The 20,994-nt window shown below is 41.5% G+C and overlaps 1 long non-coding RNA gene across 1 annotated transcript in view; it reads left to right on the forward strand.

Moving 5' to 3' along the window:
• LOC128082372 (uncharacterized) overlaps positions 1-20,994 on the forward strand; it is a 318,448-nt gene that overhangs the window by 163,881 nt on the left and 133,573 nt on the right. Inside the window, exons 5-7 of the long non-coding RNA XR_008207640.1 lie at positions 15,175-15,266; positions 16,519-16,606; positions 19,279-19,419. This is a non-coding gene — a long non-coding RNA (uncharacterized LOC128082372). The remainder of the gene's footprint in view (positions 1-15,174; positions 15,267-16,518; positions 16,607-19,278; positions 19,420-20,994) is intronic.

The following is a 20,994-nucleotide window of genomic DNA, read 5'->3' on the forward strand; positions in this document are numbered from 1 at the left end:
TTTTCACTTGATATGTACCAAATATGTGAATAATGGCTCTGTAAGGATCTGTGAATTTTTCAGTAGATAGCAAATGGTTTTGCAAGAGAAAATTCTACTAGAAACTGCATCTTACAAACAGCAATTTTTTAGGATAAGTGCTGAGCCTCGATTTAAATGCCCGTTGCCCAGAGATTTAAGAGAAAAGGCTTGATATATGGGCAGCACAACGTTGCAAATATTTCAGGTTCGACCTCCTGTGCGCTCTGACTGTCCTCACCTGAAACCACAGAAAACAATGGCAGTGTTGCATTATTTTTCAATTTCTATCAGACTTCTAATGTGTGTATCCCTATGGAAGTGAGGGCACATAGCACCTCCCATCCAACTCAAAGCTGTGCTTTTCCAAAGGCATCTTTGACTTGGAGGGAGGGCACCTCCTGCACTTTGCAAGCTGTTGGCTTTTGTTTCCTCCTGTAATTTCAGGCAAGTTTTAAAAGGTTTCAGTGATATTCATTGTCCATTTTTATTTCCCTTATTTAGAGAACATGGTGCTAAGGGAAGGGAGAGGTGTAGCTCATCTTTGTGCCCATCTTGGTGGGCTGAACTGGGTGATGTCATGGCACCAAGCAGTTTATTGTAGGGTGAGGAATAGCTCACTGCCAAAGTCATATGTAGAGCAGTATATTTCAAAGTAAGTTTTGCTCTACAATCCTCTCAAAACATCCATGTAAATGAATTGTACAGGTTTAGCTCTGTTGACATTGACAATGTCTTGGTTCTAAGTGGCAGCACAGCTCTTCCCACACCTCCTGAGCCACATGGGGGTACATGGGGTACTCCTGTCCTCCACAATTACATGCAGTGGTCCCTGAATTACCTCTGGATAGACTGTATTCGTACGTAGCATGGCTGCGTCAGTGCATTCAGAAGCAGAGCTGGTAAAGCACTGCAGTCCGACAGGGCTCTGCTGCTGGCTGTCCCAGTGCAGCTGCTAGAGATCTGCTTCTTCAGAGATTGCTTTTTGTTTCTGCAGAACATGCATTTTTTTCTGTGCTTCAGCTCCCCTTGCTGGGCTACGACTCATTGGCACTGTGTCTTCTGTCTGTGAACAGCAGGAGCACTTCTGAGTGTAGATGAAGCCTACCAAGCATTTGTGTGATGCCTAACCAGTGAGCTCTGCCCTTCTAAAAGAAATCAACATGGTGCTATAATACTAATACTAATACTACTAATAATAATAACGTTACTTGGTCCACAGGTTGTGTTCACAAGCCACAAGGCTTATTTTAGGCTGGCAGACCAACTTGAACACAGCTATTTAGAAGTGTGAAATATAAATTAAGATATTGATAATATCATCCTAGGATGGATATTTTGAATTTCTTTTTAACTAAAATTAGCATTTTATCTGAAAAAAGGAATGGAAAGAAAACTGCTTGCTCCACCAAGGTATAAAAGAAACACACACAACAGCATTTAGATGTGATGATAGAACAATTGTTTTCCATCAAGCAAACCAAAGAAGAATCCATAATAAAATTTTACAAGTTAGCTGCCACTAAGAATAAACTCAAGAGCACTATATGAAATGAATTGGGTGTTTTAACTGAATCTTCTCTCAGGACAATAACTCTAATGTAGAGCCAGGGTCTGAGGAGGTCACCTGCAGAAAGCCCTCCTGGGGCACTTCAGAGGAGAAAGGAAATATTCTCCTCCCTGTCAGGTTCACTTCATGTCCTAATATGTCTGAGGATGTGCACTGAAAACATAATACACAGTCACCATTATGAGGCTTAGATAACAAGAGTCATTAAGAAATCTCTGAGGATAACAAAGTTAACCCTGTATGAACTTAAGGATCATATCCTGCTACTACAGTGAAGAGTAAGTCACGTTGACTGTAATTGCGACTGAGCTAAAATGTCACTTACCATTAGAATCAAGGTGTTGGGTTTTTTTAGAATTACAGAATTTCTTTAAGAAAATGTGAGAATTCATAGTGGGCATCTACCAAACATAATCTGTAGTGATCTTTCCAGTGCAGTGAGAAGACCTGGATTTCCAGCTAGTGAAGCATTGGCCGTATCTAAGATTCTGTGTGCGCATGAGTGAGGTGCAGTAATTCAGTGCAAGATCACAAATTAAAATACTGATTGAGAAATCTCTGCGTTTGTCATCACAAGTAGGTTCATAACTCCACAGCTTCGGTTCAGGCCCTCTGGCTGCAGCAGGGTGGATGGAAGCTCCCTGCAAGCACAGTGTGTTTGGTCTTCCACGGGACGTGCACTGTTCCCAATTAGGAATGGTCACAGATCTCTGCATCCTCACAGCTGGAGTGCAGGCCCTGTTTTAGCCCCTCTGTATCAAACATAGAGACCTCTTTAATTCCCCTCACCCAAATCCCTGCTCTCCATCCTACCACCATATCTTCAAACCTTGAGCCTCATCTCATGCATGTTTTTTATTGCTCATTTTAACTAGGATTCCATCAGTTTGAACAATTACAAATTGCAGTGATGTTAAAAGATCCAGGCAGCCCTTGCCAGAAGTCAGCAAGGCCAGGAATTAGCACATTCTTTGCTCTGCAGTGATGCAGGGGCTGTTCTCTTGGTTCCTCTGCCCCATGCCTGGCAGGAGGAAACCAGCTTGTCAAAGAGCTGTTAGCATTTGCCTTTCTTGAACTCCTACAAGTTGCTCACATTGGTGAAGGAGCTTGGCTAAGCACAGAGTTTTCAATATATCGTGTTTACTTAAGGGGTTTTAGGTACTAACAGAAAACATGGTGTAGATACAGACTAACTACAAGGACTGTGGATCATTTTTATTACTCTGGCGGTGCTTCTAACTCAGTTCAATTCAGTAAGGCTTTTTGGCCTGATAAACTATGAAAGTCTTTCGTGCTAAAAAAAAAATAAAAGAAGAAAAGGAAAATCCCTTGGGGATTTTTCAAGATCAAGAGTGATGGAAGGAGCCTTCTTCACAGCAGATTCAGTCCTTTGTGGCCACTGTCAGCAGCACCCATCTCTGCATCCCTGAGCTGGTATCAGGGTGCTGCTCACAACAAAGCCATCGCCTTTCCCCTGGGACAAGGCAGAACTTTCCTCTCATCAGATTTTATTTCTTGGAAACACTTTTTATTTCCTGATGATCGAAGGAAATGGTTTCATGGCTTTTCTTTTTTCTTCTCTTTTCTCTTGCTTTGGCCACTAGATGCAATTACATTCACATTTTAGCATGGCTCAAGCTGCAGTAGCTAACTGAAGACTCTGAGCAGCATGCTGTCTCTGGGGTGCTAATAGATACATACTCTCCAAGGGAGGCAAAAACTGAGTCCCTGTGAGGTGGGAATCCCTGCCTTTGTGGTCTTGTGATGAAACAGACTCAGCCTAATTCTTCACTCTGTACAATAAATCAGGAGTGATTTCTTTGGAATAAAAAGAGGTTGCAAAGAGATAAAAACAGTGACAGGAGAATTACTGCCCATTTCTGTGGAACACACAGTTGGTTAAATCCCCTCATCGCTCAGGTGGTGCTGAATGTCATGCAAGGAAGCGATCGTTCAGTCTGTGCTGTGCAGGATAGAGCCAGGATGTGAATGTGCTGGGGTGCAGCTGTTTCTCCCTCATTGTCACCGTGCTTTTACTCACCTTTGCTGCCGAAGTATTTGTTCACCTTTCTCCATTTGTAACTCAGTTCTATACCTGCACACATTTGCAACTGAGATTCAAACAAGACAATTTTGTGCTCGCAAAGGGAGAAGTACTTTACAGCTCTACCTGTTGTCTGTGTAAGTGCACTGATGCTTGACATATTCGCAAGAATTCCTTTCTCTCTGTGCCTCCAGTTCTCTTTGTCAGTAAGAAACAGCACATGCATAGTTCTAAGTGCTGAAAAGCAAATATTGACGTGATAAATTAGCTTTCCCCCCCCCAGTGTTCTAAATATGGCTCTACTTTGAAATTAAGTGCACTACAGAATATTCAGTTGCAGCACATTGCTGGCATACAGTTTTTAAATTGTTAGTGTTTGGCAGCCCTTGGTTTTTAAATTCCTACTGATCACAAGTAGCTGGCACTAATCAGCTCCAAGAGAGTTATGGTACTGTGTACCCTCTTAAATGGCTGGAGTGCAGATAGACATCTAAAACTCCCATTTATAATAGCCACATGCCAGAAACACTTTACTCTGAGCAGGGTTTTTATTTTACTTTTTACATCTCTCACATTTTACATCTGGTTCAACAGTTCTGAAGGAAACTACATCTGATGTGATAGCAGGAGATCTATATCACACATCTCAAAACCTGCCAGAAATGCAATTTAAATATAGTTTTGGACAGAGTAAAAAAGTCTTATTGATATCAGATGTCTGGGCAGTGAGAAGTTGAGCTGTGTCTCTGCTTGATTTGCTTTAACAGAAGGAAATCGTAAGGTGAAGTCTTGGTTCTACTAAATCCTCTGAAGGCTTTGCCATTAGTTTCAGCCATCAGTGTTCACCTTGCAGCCATGAAGTTCAAGCAAAGCTGGACAGCCTGATTGGAAAAGGCAAACATACAGCATTTTGCATGGAGCAGCACTGGTTGGACTTGTTTTCCAGTATGGGTAACTACAACCTCAACTGTGCTGCAGACTACAGAAGCAGGTCTTTTCCAGCTTGGATTCACCACAAGTTTGGTCCAGGAAAGCTGCTTCTCCTGTCTCGCTTGATTCTAGTCTGTTTTCATGGTGCAGCCATAGAAATATCTGGAGTTTCAGGTAATCTGGCTTAAGTCAAAAGGAGTTTTATGCCTTGTTCATCTGTGAGTCCGTGTACCAGCAGAGCTGAGCTGGACTTTGTGGGAGCCATTCCTCCATAATGGACTGAAAGGCGTGATCTGCCCAAATCAGCACCTCCTAGGGCTGGTGCCCAAAGGGCTGTGTGCACATCACCTGCCAGTGGCAGCAGGTTTGTGCTTGGAAATAGGAAAGCCTATGCTTTCAAGAGTTATATCTTTAAGAATGCCAATACTTGGGGTGTGATGAAAATCGGACCTCGCTGAGCCAGATCTGAAAGCTGCAAGCAGTGCCTGTCAGGCAAAGGCTGAGGAACACAAGCTTGGGGGCCCATGATAAGCCAAAGCACATGTGAAAGCAGCTAGCTGTATTTTGTGCCAGCTGGTAAGAAACATCCCTGCACAGAGTCAGGGACAAAGACCTACTTTATTATTGCTGCCGTAATTATTACTGTTTTATACTCCTGAACCTTAATGAAGGAACCAGTCCCCAGTGAGTTGGGCTCTGTGAGCAGATGCAGTTTGGCTCTTGTGAAGCACACTGCAATGTTGCCTCATTACTTCTGCACCAAACGAAATCAAAAGCTGTCTCAGAATTCAGTGGGAGCTGAGGGCAGGCAATGGCTCACAGGGAACACTCAGTGTGCTGTCAGGATCAGGCCCATAATGTGTAACTCTAGCCTCAAAAACTCATTTCCTTTGAAGCTCAGTTGAGTGTTACTACGACACATCAGCATGTTGCACCACACAGAGTATATCAAATTTGATGTCCTTTTTTTTTTCCTTCCTTTTTCCCTGGGAACCTGTAAATATCCTCTGGTAGCAAAACCAGAGAGGAATAAATTCTCTTCGATGTATTTACAAATGTGAGAAGCTTTTAAAGTTGTATTTGCAATTCTCTTTCTTGCAATGACCTCTATTTTCATAATCCTTCATGGAATATCATGGTTTAAAGAGCTTTCTCTTCCTGCTGTTTTTGTTAAAAGGTTTTTGATGTGATATTTGGAAAGTCAAATTCTGCATTTAAATGTTGTGTTTTCACAGATATAAATGAAAGAGGCCATATTTATCTTTTTTTCCTTCTTTTCCCCTTTTCTGGGAACATCAAGCAATTCCACTCTTCTGCATATATTGTTAACTAAACCATGAGAGCATACAGCAGCTTTAATAGTTAGGCAATTGTGATTACATCTAACTCGTAATTGCATTTATTTCCTCATGTATCTCCCAATAGGTAAGCATCAGTTTGGCCTGTATAGGCATGTGTTAATGGCAGGAAAATCATCTGACAGCATGGCAGCAAGGAAAATAGCTTAAGTCACTGGAAGGCTTTCATGTCATGAACACTTGCAAAGACTCTGTGCGCTTTATTTTTTGCTCACGTGTGTTTAAAATATGGGTTTGCATACAAATAATCAACATGCTGAATGAGAGAGCTAGGAGAGGGTGGTTGTGTGATCTCACACAGGAGAAGACAGAAATGGCACTCAAAGGGATCGATGTACAAACAGTCGTGGGCCCCACGCTTTGCTGTACATTCGATTGGCAGAAACACATGCAGACCTATGGAAAAAGGCAAACAGATAAAGAGTGCCTGTCAGGGGATGGTTGCTGAGGTTCACTTGTGTCCACATGCAATCTCATCGGTTTAATTGACTTAATATGTGGAGGATGGTGCTAGAGTCAGAGCAACCCACAGGGTCACGCTTGGCTCCTGTTAAAGCAAGGCTTTGCCAGGCACTAGCTCTGGCTCAGGATGACTAGAGGAACTGGCCTTCTGTTCACTTTTTAACAGAATTCTGGCTAGAAATTTCACAGATTTATGACAAAGCCACGATGCATGCATTTTCTCAGAGAAAAGAAGGAATTTCTTATTTGAAATGATGAGCACAATTTTGTTTCTAATGTTAATCAGAAAGCTTGCAAAGATCTTCAAAAGCTGTATTTCAGTCAGCTGAGTAGTGTCTGGTCCGAGCTGTCTGATCCTGAACGTGGCTCCAGCAGAGCGAGCTTTTCTCACTGCTCCTACAGACCACGATCTAGGCCAGTTTGTAGCAAAGTGTTCTGAAATTAGAGATACGTGAGATCTAGCGAGACCTGTGTGTAGCGAGATGTGTGTACTGTGTCAGCTCTACTGACACTAATTGCAAGAGCAAGAAGTAAGCAAGAAGTAAGAGAAGTAAGAACTGGGGAAGGCTGACACCTGTGGGTTGCAGGTACCAGGGGAGGAAGGAGCCCAGTGCTTTTTGCTGAGCTGTTGGGCTGGGCAGCCAGCATAGCCCAAGAAATGCTCGTACCATCAAAACTGGTTCCGCCTTCCAGGCAGCACAAACAAAGGAACAACATAACAACAGAAGTTGTTTACTGGGTATGTTGCTGCTCTTTACCAGGGTAAGGCGTTTTCCAGTTTTCTTGGGGGCAATAAAACTCCTGGCAAATGCTGGGCACACATTTGGGGAAGTTCTGCTCTTCTGTCTTGGTAGACATCCCCATCCTTTAGCTGCTCACAATATGACAGTCATTAAGGCATAAAATGAAATTTGTGAGTATGGCCAAGAACCACTAGAGGACTAAAATCCAATTTTTTGTTTTAATTTTAGTTTTTGTTTTTGGCTACTTTTATTCTTGTGTTTATCGTTCCCTATCTTTCAGATCTCCCATTGAGTTAAAAACTTCCAGTCCAAGAGCACAGAGCAGCTGTCCTAATAGTTACTAACTTCTTTTTTTCTCCAAGAAAAGGAGCCTAAGCTTCTCCTCCAAGCATTATAAGCAGTGGTGTGATTATTATGTGCCATGGCAATGTGAGGAGGAGGCAGCAGAAGAATGAATGTGGATAAATGAGAAAATAAAGGTGCATGATCTGTGTTACAGCACAGAAATGGGGCTTGTCTTCTGGCTGCAACTGAGGTCAAATTACAACATTGGAGCACTGTGTGAGGAAAAGCAGAAAGTTGGACTGGATTTTTGGTCTGTTCTCTGTGACACAATTTAGAGAGTGCTGAGAAATCTGGCTTCAGATCTGTTTCTGGATTTGTATGTGGTGTCTCTAAGAGTTATGTTAGCTTTTTCCATTCTGCCATCTAAAGATGTTAATATTTAGAAGGCTTTTTTTTTCCTTAAAAACAGCAACAACATGGAAAATATTAACAGGAAACATTTAGATGCTACAGGAAATTACAGCTGTGAAGTGTATCTCATGTTAGCAGAAGATTGAATGAAGCTTCTTCCCATGTGAACTTTTAAATCTACGAAGAAGAGCTGTGTTTCTCTACATACCTGCTGTTAAGTGGGATGGAATAAGTGAAGAACAGTATTATGGTGTGCTTTACTGTTAGTAGCCAAAGAATCAGTGGATACCTTTAAAGGAGGTCAGTTGCATAGTTCTTGGGAATCATGAATGTAGCGAAAGGTGTGTTGCACTTCTGCAGCTGGTGAGTTCCTGTCATAGCCTGAACCCTTCATTGCAGGCAGTGGTGACAGCAGGACACACGTGTGTGGCAGGCAGTGCTAGGATCCTGACACAGAGCATGGTCTTTAGTGCTGGGACAGTGGGCACTCAGATACCAAAGAATCCGACAGCCTTAGACCTACAAGTTCAGAGCAAGCAGCAGAGCTGCCCAGACAGACAGGTGAATTAAGGCATGCTGAGCTTTGTTTGGTTAGCTAGCTGGCATGAGCCTAGTCTGGCTAATTCAATATTACATTTACACTTTCATAATTTGTATCCCTCTAGCATTGCTGTGACTCACACCAGGTGACGGCTGTGCTCTCAGATCCTGCCCAGGTTCCTACACGAGGCTTTTTTCTGACCTGGTGGATCTCGAGAGAACATGGGAGCTGGCTGAGCCTTTCCATGAGAGCTGCTCCCTTCATCCTGAGCAGGAAACTAACACGCAGAAATAGCAACAAAATGGAACGTAACCAAAGCAAAGAGAAAGAGGTAAACAAAAAAAAAAAGATTACAGGATTTTTTGTGAGGAACTCTGTACTTCAGAAAATGCCTAAAATCAGAGATAAGCTTTTCTGCTGTTGTGCCTGCCCCACATGCTGCATGAGAGCAGGGGGCCAACAGGAGGGTGCCTGAGAGCTGTGCAGCTTTGTGCTGTAAGCTCAGCCCAGCCACCGCACCGAGGAATTCTGTCCTGGCAGTGCAGGAGCTCTCATCAGGATCTGCACTCCCTGTATATCCACTTTTTACACCCACGGGATGGCATCAATTCTGCATGCGTGCTCTTATTCACAGAACTGCCGTGCTCTGCAGCCTGCAAGGGGCGGATATGCCTGATCTGCCTCAAACTAACAAATCCCCCTGTGCTTAGAAATAAAGCAAACCTCAGAAGGGGGGAAAGTTCCCTCTTTGGAGATGATCGGATGCTATAATATAGTTTCTTTTGAGCCATATTCTGTTGGGCAGATAGCTATTGATGTGGTCCCCGTTGTCACTTAGGTATTTGGTTTATTCATTATTTTCATTTATATTGTTTGTGTAAAGCACCTAGAGGCCTGTGATAAGCAAATTTCATCGAATAAAATAAGCCAACTTTAGTAGGTCAATTAGCATTCTCCAAAGATCATACACTTTAGCAGAGAGTTTTGCAGTTTACTGCTGTTGTCCGTGGAGAAAATGGAAAGCAAACCCCTTCCCTCTCATATGGTGTCAAATATCAGCTTTAAATTAGAATGTTACTTATTCTTACTGAAACTGGGAATTCAGTGTATGAGCTGACTAATCACAATGCTGTGCTCTGATTTCACTTCTGGAGATCATCCAATGAAAATAGCCCTTTTTTACCTACTGGGAAGAAATAGGCAAATACAGTCATGTTTCTAATGTGTTTACACAGTATATCAGCTCTTTCCAGGTTGCTTGCTAAATGCAGCTTAAGAATGTTATAAGATACAGGCAGGGAGATTTGTAATGAGACCAATTCAATGCATTTCTAGTGTCTGTTGTTTACTTTATGGTTGTAAAATCAATAAAACTTAGGTGCACCAAATAATATAGCTCAGTAATGTGGCAGTGCATGCTGATGGAAGTTGTCCTGATGGTGAATTTATTTTACATTTGAGCATTATGAGCTTCCTTCTTTCCCTGCTTACATGACTTTTAGCTCTTTCATTGCCATCTTCCCTTCTCTTTCTTGGCTTCTCAAAGGGAGTCCTTTGAGATGCTTTTATTTCTGCTTAAGTGTACTGTGGTTCTTTCTTGATGCCTCTCCTCTTGAAGCTCTTTCTTCTTTCAAGGCATCTTTTGACAATGATTTTTTCACTACTGGGAGTGCTAACAAATTATTTTGAGCACTATATTAAAATATATTAAAATTCTGTCTTTCATGTCCTAAAGTTAGATATTACCTTTATAATTTGTCATCTAAATAAGTGCTCTGATTTTTTGCTCGCAGTTTCATTTGCTTTTAGTTCTAGGCTTAGAGGACCTGTTGATGTGTTTCTACTTTGCTAATTAGGGGTTAAACTTGATGTCATATTCACCCAGACCAAGCCATATGAGCTGTCTGTCCTCAGAGTAAGAATAAGTATATTGTTACCAAGGGTTGCATTCGTGACATTGGCCTTCCCAAGAATCAGTCTTGGAAACACGATGTTTTCTTTTCTTTGGCTAAGATTGTTCATCAGCCTAGTCATACAAGTGACTGGCTCTTTAAAGCAGAACCTTTCCATTACAGTCACGGATGTTTCTTCTTCCTACCTCATTCTTTCACCAGTCACGCCAAAGTTATCACACACTACATTGCAATCCAAACATTCTGGTTTTAGTGAGAATGCATAAATTATTTTGATTTGTGATTGCTGTGGACTCTGAAAGCTTGTCCTGTGCTCATTCCACAGAAATCATTCTTAGAGACACTGCATGTTACATATGGTTTGGAAGGTCAACTTTGTAGGTGGCTTCAGAGCTGAGTGATTCTCATCAGTACTGAGAACCAAATCAAGCAAAATCAAACACAGAAGAACCACCACCAGCCTGACCACATTCAGCTACATCCCACTGCTAATATCAAGTTGATAGACTTTTAGTCCTGGAATGTAAAGAACCCAACCCAAGCCAAAACAAAACTGAGAACCAACTACCACCCTAAATCTAATGAGACTTTATCTGTCTTGGTTTTTTTTTCTTCCTGGGATATAATAAATTAAACATAGTATGAAATGCAAAAAGGTTACATTGAGACATATAATATTTGAAGGTTTAATTCATTTTTCTAGTGTATAAGACACAAGGCTATTAAATTTTTAAAGCAGTGATCTCCTGAAGTCCCTACTTTATGAGGGCTTTCTTCATAAAGATAAATGGTTTCCTTGCCAAATCAAATGCAGATTTGAAACAAATTAAGTTAATGTTCAACGGTACAAGGTAGAATGGATGGGGGAACTGTTTTATTTTGCATTGTAATAACCATATACACCTAAATCAATAGCTGTGGAAAAAAAAGGCAATAATATCACGTAACTGCAGGAAATGAAATATAGTGAGATGAAGGGGGGAGCGGGTTGCAGAATGAAAGGATTTGTATTGGAATAATGACATTTCATTAAAAAGGGAAGGAGTGCTATTGAATATAAGTCCATACCAGTAAATTCTATTTCTTATAATAACACTTGAGATGAGTTAAAGTTGCCCAAGTATTGTGATAGAGCATCTCGCTGAATTCCTTTCTCATATTATGCTGTAATTTTATGTTAAAAGAAAAATTTGAAATGTTAAAGAGGCAGTGCATGTTTTCTAAAGTGCTTTCTATTCCTCCTAATGTTTCATTTAACTTGTATATTATCCTGTGCTCCTGCAGTCTGAGCAAGAGGGAGTTTATCAGTTTTGGTCTTCTGTGAGCTTCCATTAAGGAAACAAAACAAAATGTGAATTCGACACTGGTGAAAGGTGTTGATTGAGAGTGCTGGGGATTAAAGCTCTCTTGTTATCCGCGGCACAGGGTTGGGCTGGTGAGCAGCAATGCCAGCAAGCAGTAGAGCGAGTCCAAGCTCCCTGTAACATTGAAGGGTCAGATTCTCAGGAAGTGTAAATCAGCAGCTATTGAAGATACAGAAGTTAATACTTCAGAATGAGACTGTCTGCAATCTTTTTTTCAAAGCATCTTGAAAAGGAATCCTGGTTCCCCCTGGAGTAAATGGCAAAGATCCCACTGTTTTCAGGAGGATAAGGATTTTGTCCTCTTTGTGTCACCTCTGGAGTTTTGTTGAAAGAATCACCAAATAAAATCATAGAACAGAATCGTAGAATTGTGTTGGAAAGGGCTCTTAAAGGCCATCTAGTCCAACTGCCTTGCAATGTACAGTGACATCTACAGCTCCATCAGGTTGCTTACAGCCCGGTCCAGTCTGACCTTGAATGTCTTAAGGCACAGGGCATCCACCACCTCTCTGGGCAACCTTTATTATAAATAACTTTTTCCATATATCCAATCGAAATGTCTTCACTTTTAGTTTGGAACCATTTCCCCTTGTCCTATCACAACAGACTCTAGAAGACAGGAAGCTACTCCATGTGTTTCGTGTCAGTCATTTCCTGTTTTGAGATTGCCCACAAATGGACCAGTCCCAAAGGCTGGGCAACTGAGAGGTACATGTGACTACTGGAAGTCAAGATGAGACCACACTGTGAATGTCACCTATGTCAGATCTAGAGGAGCTCATTAGAGGGATATGTTCCTTTTGGTCTTTTGCATTAACTCGGGTGTCAGCGTGGGCATCACTGCTGAACCTCTGCTGAGTGATCATCTGAAACATCACTTGCAGTACTAAAAAGAAAGGGAGATTGGCAGTGTCCTAATGCCTTTATTTCAGTTGTACCAGCATGGTTGGAACTTGAATGTCAGGCAGCTGCCTCAGAGCTTTTCTTTGCCATTCCTGTACAGTGTATGCAGGGCACATGAAGTGACCATAATCTCTTTCAGCAGTTTTCATACTGCCTTCTTTTGCAGACAATGTCATAAAAATCATTTAGCATAGATCTAGACCTGTATTTGTGTATTAATGAAGACAGTTTTTGGAACTTAACTGTGACTTACTGGCTTGCACACTGGTGGAAAGACAAGGAGTCCAAAACCAAGAGAACGTGGTACCTCTTACTGTCAATCTCGTGCCATCATATCAAGACTTCTGTTACTTTTGATGTGTTTCTGGCAGTTATAGAAATCCATTAATGCTTTACTTGGATTTCCTGTACTAATTAAATAAAATCATTTTGGTGAAAAATACACAAACATTCAGAAAACATTTGGATAAAACTTGGCTCATTAGAAATTGTGGCACCCTGTCTGCCCATCATAGGAGAGACATTTTTGTTCAGAGCTCGTGGCTTAATTTCCTTTGAACAGACGTCTGAACGATCTCCTGTGTGCAGTTAAAGGATGAAACTTTTCCCCACATACATAGCTCTGCATCGTTGTTCCCCCAATACAATTTGCATCTGTGTCATTGCTACTTATGCCCTGAGCAACCAACCAAGGAGCCATCCCTTTGTGCTGAGCCAGTGGGGGGCTTGCTTTGAATTATTTTTATACTCATAATGAGCTATGTACTTCACTTGTTGGTTCATTTGTTTTAATAGGGATGGGTCAAGCAAATTTCAGACCTCATTCAATTTGAACAGACTCATTGCTAAGAACACTCTAAAATTATATATATCTGTACCTGAGGATGTCTGAATTCCTTCGCATGCTTCAAAACAAGATCCAAATATGAGCTCGCTGAAGCAAATCTACTTTTCAGAACTCTATATTGTGAAATCAGTACCCATCTGTATCAGCAGGAGTTAGTATCATCATATCCTGAACGATCTAGGGTTCATCTGGATTCCTATTAATATATCTCACCTGAGAATATTGTGAGCTACAGTTTTCATGTAAATGTATTTGTTTCATAAGTTCATCAACATGTCGACAGGACATGGGGTGACTGGTAGCATCTGAGGATCTGGCTGTCTTTGATTCAGGCCATGAGTGAAATGGGAACTCAGTGGAATTAAGTAGACTTCTTAAATAAATTTTAAAAATGCTTTTTTTTTTTAAAAAAAAAAAAAAGAAAAAAACAGGAAAAAAAGTTTACACACACTCTCATGTTAAGTGGCACTGGGAGTTTCATTTCACAATATGTACAACTAATCAACCTCTGATTTGTGCATTGCTATCACATTTTCTGGTTCTGTTTCTTCTGGATAGGACACCTGGCATATGATCCTTTAAGTTGCTTTTTAATTTTATTCCTCAAGCAATTAATTATTGACATGTCCTAGAATCTGAGCTACTCTAAGCAACTGTTAGTGGATTTGTCATGTATGCTCACCACTAAAATTCACAAGTTGTGCTGTCCTATAAATTACATAAGTCAACTGGAGAACAGAAACAGTGCTGCATGGTTTGTCTAAATAACAAGCACAGACTTAATGGTAAATATTCACCCTGAACTTTCCAAGAACATCTTGTAGCATAAAAAAATTTACTGCACAAGTTCTCAGATAGTGATTTTAGATAATCGGTAAATGTAAGAATTTCACTGTGTTGCAAGAACAGTAAAAAAAAAAAGATGAAATACACTGAATAAAGATTTTATTGTGAGTTATTTGCTCAGCTCTGCAGCAGCATCCATTTTTTCCCCCTATATAAAAATAATGAAGTCAATAAATGTGTTTAGGTGACCTCGGAGACTTACAAAAAGGATGTTATGAGATGGGTGAACGCTGGATGCAGTATTTCATTCAGATGCTGAACAGCTGTTGCGGTAGACAATGCTGGCATCCTGTTTTTCACCATTAATGCTCACTTAAATTGCTTTTTGATTGTGTATATATTCTACCATAGTGTGGGAATGTGAAAAAGACTCCTAACTTGTCCACCATTCTGTCTCACCTGTCTGTGCAGCTTTCTAATGTGTAATTAGAAATGGTGCGTCAGGAAGCTTGGTGGGCACTGTGAGGGATTGCATCCAGCTTTGTCCAGATGCTGCTGATAAGCAGCCTGCTGGATGCTTTTGGCCACAGCCTCTTTCTAGAGCCCATTGGGCTGATCAGTTGGCTTAGTGCAGATAGCTAGGTACAATTTCCTTGTTCCCATGCTCAAAAAAAAGTAAAGGGATGGCCCCTTGTGCTTTCCTTGGATGTATTCCTCCTAGGAAGTTACCTGCCTTGGTTCCTGTCTGGTCCTAAGTGCTGTGTGCACAGAAATTTGAAAAATACTTTACAAGGAGATTAACAAATTAGCACGTTAGGACCAATTCTTACACAGATTTAACATTTGTGGCAGTTGTGCATTTCTCCTTTGCAGGATGATGAAAACCAGGGGAATTTTGTGTTAACAATTAACAACATGAAGAGAATTCTGTGTTAGCTTGACAACATTTTCTCTCCATTTTCTCGGAGTTCAGTATTTATTTTCCTTCCAATCCAACAGCTGTTCAAGTGGAGGGGCACACCTTGTCAATTGCTGAACGACCTCCTTTGTAAATTGAGTGAGAGTGTGCGATTTGCCCTGGAGCATCTTTTGTAAGTAATTAGTGCAAAACAGTCAATAGATCTGTGTTAGCAGCACCTTAAAAATTGCACTAGTTTGGAAAATGTTGCAGTCTATTATATGCTATCTCTTTTAAGTGCCATTGGTTTAAAATGTGAGAATAATTAACCATTTTTAAAAACAGATCAGTAGTACTTTTGCTACAGATGGCTTTATGCATTTATGCAGCAGACTGCTGACACGGTAGGTACCTGCAGTCTTCCACTTATTAAGTATAAATGTACTTCTGAGGTATTTCCCCATTAACTACTTACACTGAAAAAACGAGGATATAGAATGATCCTTTTGACTTGCTAACTCTATGGGATGTTCCAGCAGCTCCACAAATTTTCTTCATACATGAATCGTCTGTTTTGCTGAGCTACAGCAACTCAAGAGGCAAGCCAAATGGAGGGGCTCTGATCTTATTATGGGGTGGGAGGGGAAGGGTTGAGCTGTATAGATGTGTTGGCTACCATGGGAGGCTGCTTGGGATCCCTGCTGTGAGTCCAAGGACCGGCTCTAATGTCCACTTTGGCATTTCAGGGTCACACATGGCTGTCAGACTCCATTGGCACTCCATCTTCTGTGGTGCAGTTTTTTCATCTGCAAAGTACAGATGCTAAATTGCTCCCACCAGCTCTTTGCCCCTCACTGAATTCTTGCTAATGGAGTCAAGTCTTTTTTCTAATGGAGAGAGATATCATTTGAGTCCTCCGTCTTTGTCAGATTTTGTGGTTTTGCAACTTCATGGTTCTGATTCCTTTTCAAAGCAGTCTGCCTTTCAGACCCTGGGGAGATGAACTCCAGTGAGTGTGCTGACACGAGGAGCGCTCTCAAAAGCACATCTAGAGGCCTCCACTCCTTCATATTCACATACCGGAGCCCACTTGTTTGTTGCTTGTATGAATAATTAAAAAAGAGTTTTCAGTAGTTTAGAAAATTTAATCAGAACAGAAAATAATCTCAGATCCTGAATAATACTTGTTTGAAAATGGTGTCCACTGTATGTCCATCACTCTCAGATAAGCCTGGCCTGCCTTTCTAGCTGTATGTAGAACACAAGCTGTTTAGGGGACTAAAAGACAGTTTTTTAGGTTTTTTGTTGCTGTTTTTTTTTTTTTTTTTTTTTTTTAAGAACTGTAATTAAGCAATCATAACAGCCCTTTAAATAAATACAGCTTGCATTTACATTTTAACATGCACTTCTGGTATTTGTTTAATCCTTTTTCACCCCATCTGCAGCAGGCGTTCTGAATTCTGCCACTGCCATGACAGGAGCCTTTGGACTCAAGCTGCCATGGTGCCTCAAGTCATCACCAGGCTGGGAGCGGTGGGTTGAAACTGAAACGCCAAACGATTAGAGAGATGCAGTGTTCTACCCCACTCAGATCCAGATCTTGCAAAGCAATTAAAACTTAATTCTCATCAGAAATGGTGTACGTTCATCTCAGCTGTATAAAGTTCAGCGTTCCGCGCAGTCAGAGACCTGGACTGGCTTTTCAGAGGAGCTCAGCAGGCACCAACCCTTGTTAAGAACAACAGGGTGCTGCTCAGGATTGAATGCCTTTGAACATCTGATCATGTCGCTTTATTTATTTATGTAGATTTGTGTGTGCACAGATATATACAACATGCCCAGGAACAAGCATGCACACACACGACAGCTCTAGGGCCTGGATTTTCAAAGCATCCTAGGAGAATTCATCAAGAGATGGGTGCCTAATTAAAATTCATCTCCTTCCTGCCTTTGGCATAACTTAAACCTACAGCTAAAACCTAATACCAAAGCATGACTCAGGGGCAGCAGCATAATTCAGTAAAACCCACAAGAAGCAAGCTAGGCAAATTAGCCTTCCTTTCACCAGCCCTACAGTTCTCCATTTCTTATTTGTGAGTATGGAAGGAAAATGACAAATGAATGCCAAGCCTGTAAAATACTGCCCGTAGGTGGGAGTCTGGGGTCGGGGGCTCTCTCTGCCATGTATGTACATACTCTCAGCAAAAAGAGTCTGTTGCTGGGTCTGCAGTGTGCTGTTGCATGGGTGTGTGAAAACCATACCTGGGTTACAGACTACTTTCAGATACTTTGCATTGGAACTGCAAATCACAGTAGTAACAGTATATTGTCTCCCTTCATTACACTGCAAAGCAACTGACAGATTCCCCAGAATCCTGTCCTTTATCTCTATTTACAAGAAGAAAATCCTGCATCCTGAATGATGATTTACTAAACTGATAGTTTTATAACAGAATGCAGTGCTGTTTACATTCTAGCCTTGGTCCCAGGGGGGAGGAGGGCACCCGAGCTCACTGCCTCGCATCTATTCTGTATCCAATACGGCTAACTTAAAGAGCCCACCAGAGGAGGAGATGGAAAATGTTCATCAGTAAAGCTTTTACATCACCATGAATCTCAAAATCCTTGTTGCATAGGATATATCCTCATTGGGTAGTTTGGAGGAGTGTAGAAGGTGATTTTTGGTCCCTGGAGGCTGTTGTGGAGAAGCAGGGAGCTGAAGGCCCCTCTGTCTAACCGAGCTGAGAGCCAGGCTGGTTTGCAGCCTGGGACAGAATTGCTTCTCCAGCAGCTGAACAGTAAAAGAAAGTGGCTGCAAATACATTTTGCTGCAGAAGTGATTCTCTGTTTGTGTTTCTCTCAGAAGAGGCTGGCAGAACGGGGCCTCGGAGAGCATGGGAGAGGAGCTTTAATTCCTGTGTCTTGCTCAGATTTGGTCAGAAACCAGCACTGAGTTGTTCCTCCTGAGCTGGTGTGTGGATATGCTTGGGGCAGAAAGCTGTGCTCTGCAGTGGAGCAGGCAGGTGGCTGTGAGCCTGCTACCTCTGACCTGATGCATGGGACCCCTCGAAGGGGGTGAGAGCCCAACTCCCCATTTTGTGCTTTTGCTCCTGAGTTCTGCATGCATTTGGCTCAACCCGAGGCAATGGACCCTGACACAGAACAGCTCAGAACCACTTGGCCAAATGATTTGTTCTTTGGTTGCCAGCATCAGGCTGTAAGCTACTTTATGGAGTCAGAAAGAATGAATCCCAAAGCACTTTTGCTTCCCCAAACCAGTCAGGTTTGCTGCAGTTCTCTCGCTTATTCTTTTGGATGGTACTGACAGTGGAAAATGGATTTTTAATTAAAAAGAAAAGGTATTAACAAATACCTCACATCAAAGCAACTGGTCTCTACCCTAACTAACCCAGGCTGCTTGCCCCCGCCAGGCTTCTGGACAAACACACTTCACCACTGTGATCTTAAGAGGCTGTAGTATCTTTCAGACAAGCTCATTCCTTAGACTTAATTAAAACCTAGTTCACTCCTTTATTCAATTTATGAGGCCTAGCCAGTAGGATTAAGCGATTACAGGCAAAAAGCCCCATTTGTGAAACACTCATAAGCTCAAGCTGCTAGACTGCTCAGTTGTACTCCATTAAATTAATAAGGAATGAATAGACTGATCCATTATGAATAAAGCTGTGGGGAGCCTCAGCATTGCCTCAGACTCTCTGCACACTCCTTAGAGAACATTTGTGCAAAATGATTATGTTCATATTCATTCAATTGGAATTCTATAAAAGTGGAATGCATAAATTACTCTAAAGATGGGGAGTTTATCTTAAACATTAACTATGTGTGTGAATTAATAAGACTATTATAAAACCATTAGCATTCAGTGTATTTACCTACGTATGCTGCATACCTAAACTAAATTCAACAATTGTTCCTAATTGCTATTCTTGATGTGTGATCAAGCTGTGGCTCATTTTCCCTTGTAGTTCTAATATTTATGAATTAGATTTTCTTTCAAAACTTCTGAATGCACCTTTCCTGCCCAGGCTTTCATTTGCTCCTAAGTTTTTCAGAATGTCATAAAATGCTGGACTGGATCGTATTGATAAACAGAAGATCAACAGATGCATGCATGCAGATGTGTTAAAGGACAACACTGAATAGTGAACATACATGCTCAAAACAAAACCTTTGTCTTTTATAAGGCACCAGATGGGCAAGAAGGCTACAGCTTCTGCAGGACCCGGAAGAAATGTCCGGATCCAGAGGGTGAGGAATTCATCCACCAGCCTCTGTCAGGTTGTGAATGTGCAGTCTGTTTCTTCTGGAAGAGCCCCAAGTGACAGGTAAGAAAAGGAACACAAAAACACAAAACAAAAGTAGGGTGGGTTGGTTAAAAAGAAAGCACAACAGTTTTTAGAGATTAATCCAGGTGTGTGTGATGATAAGTAGGAGTGTGCTGCAGGAGGAGGGAAGGGCTCAGGGCTGAGCTGCCTGGGGGAGATGCTTTGAGCAGATGACTTCTCCTCCTGTCGTTTTTCTTCCTTTCTGCCTTTTGAGATTCGCTCTGTTGGTGCAGGTGAAATAGTGGATCCTGTGGGATTAGTGAGTTGATTTGCCAGGAGTCAGGCTGAAGCCAAAAGCCCTGCATTGCTAGGACTGATTCAGTATGTGAAATGGCAGTGAGGGATACCTAAGCCTGATATTATTTTCAGTGCTGTTCCTGAGCAGAGCAAGGAAGTTGCGTGTTAGCATAGGTTAGCTAGCACATCTGACCTTCATTGTTCCCAGTGGAAGCAGTGACAATCTATTAGTCCTCCACAAGGAATATCACTGTCTCACAGCAGCTCTGAAAATCCCCCCAGGACACTCCTGGAACAACAATAATTCAGCAAGAGTTCACACAACGTTAGGGCTCTGTGAAATGTTTGTAACAAATCTCGCCTGGATTGAGAGGGGGATGTGGTAGGAAGGGGGGGAGGGGATCTGTTTGAGAGGAGGCACAAACATTTCTAACAAGGCTGACCAGGTGGGAGTTTTGCAGTAGGAAAATTGTGCTTATGCTCTTGACGTGAAATAGCCAAATAGATAAAAGAAGGCGGAAATCAGGTTTTTAGCCTAATCTTGCTTCTGAAATAGAGTATCAACCTCAAAATCTGCATTTTAAAATGAAAGATGAAGAATTTAAGCTAGAAACTAGGAAGGCAAGAAAGAGCCAGCTGAGCTCTCAGGAAATGGAGTGATAGAGTTTTAATACAGCTTGTAGAAAGACTATTTGAATCAAGGTATGATTGCTCTTGATACCAAAATAATACTGTGTATGGATAAGTAAACTTGTAGAAGATTTTGACGCATGAAATGTCTGCTGAAGTCTTTTCACCAATGTGCTTATGGAATAAAAGGGTATGAGTAAAGAAATTCTTAGGTTGGCTACTGTGTTGCTTAGACTTTATCTTCTCATCTTCAGTTACAATATCCTTTAGAACACATTCTGTCTTTTAATTATTCCTATATCCTTTAGCATGTAGCACGCTTGCGTTTTGTGTCCTAAACTGGAGCACAGGCTATTAGTGCTTGCAGTGGGGAGACAGATGCCTCGATGTGGGTGTCCTGATCCAGCACTTTGGGATTAAGTAGAGATACAGCGTGGTCTGTGTTCAGGGCTAACCTCTAACTTGCTGTTTTGGAGATCTTTCGATTGGGAGGCCTATCTCAAGGCGCAGAGTTACTTGATGTCATTGGGGCCTCTGGGTGGCTTAATCCAGGCTTGATAGGATTAATAAACGAATTCTTGACTGAGCCTGCATGTGAAGGCTGTATTGGAGAAAGGCTTATTCTTTGGCCCAACTCCAGGAGAAACTAATCATCACGAACTTCATGCAGATTTACGATTATTCTTGCTATAGAAAGGGTTCGGCCAG

Source organism: Tympanuchus pallidicinctus, unplaced genomic scaffold (genome assembly GCF_026119805.1).
Source record: "Tympanuchus pallidicinctus isolate F22 unplaced genomic scaffold, pur_lepc_1.0 scaffold22, whole genome shotgun sequence".
Taxonomy (NCBI): domain Eukaryota; kingdom Metazoa; phylum Chordata; class Aves; order Galliformes; family Phasianidae; genus Tympanuchus; species Tympanuchus pallidicinctus.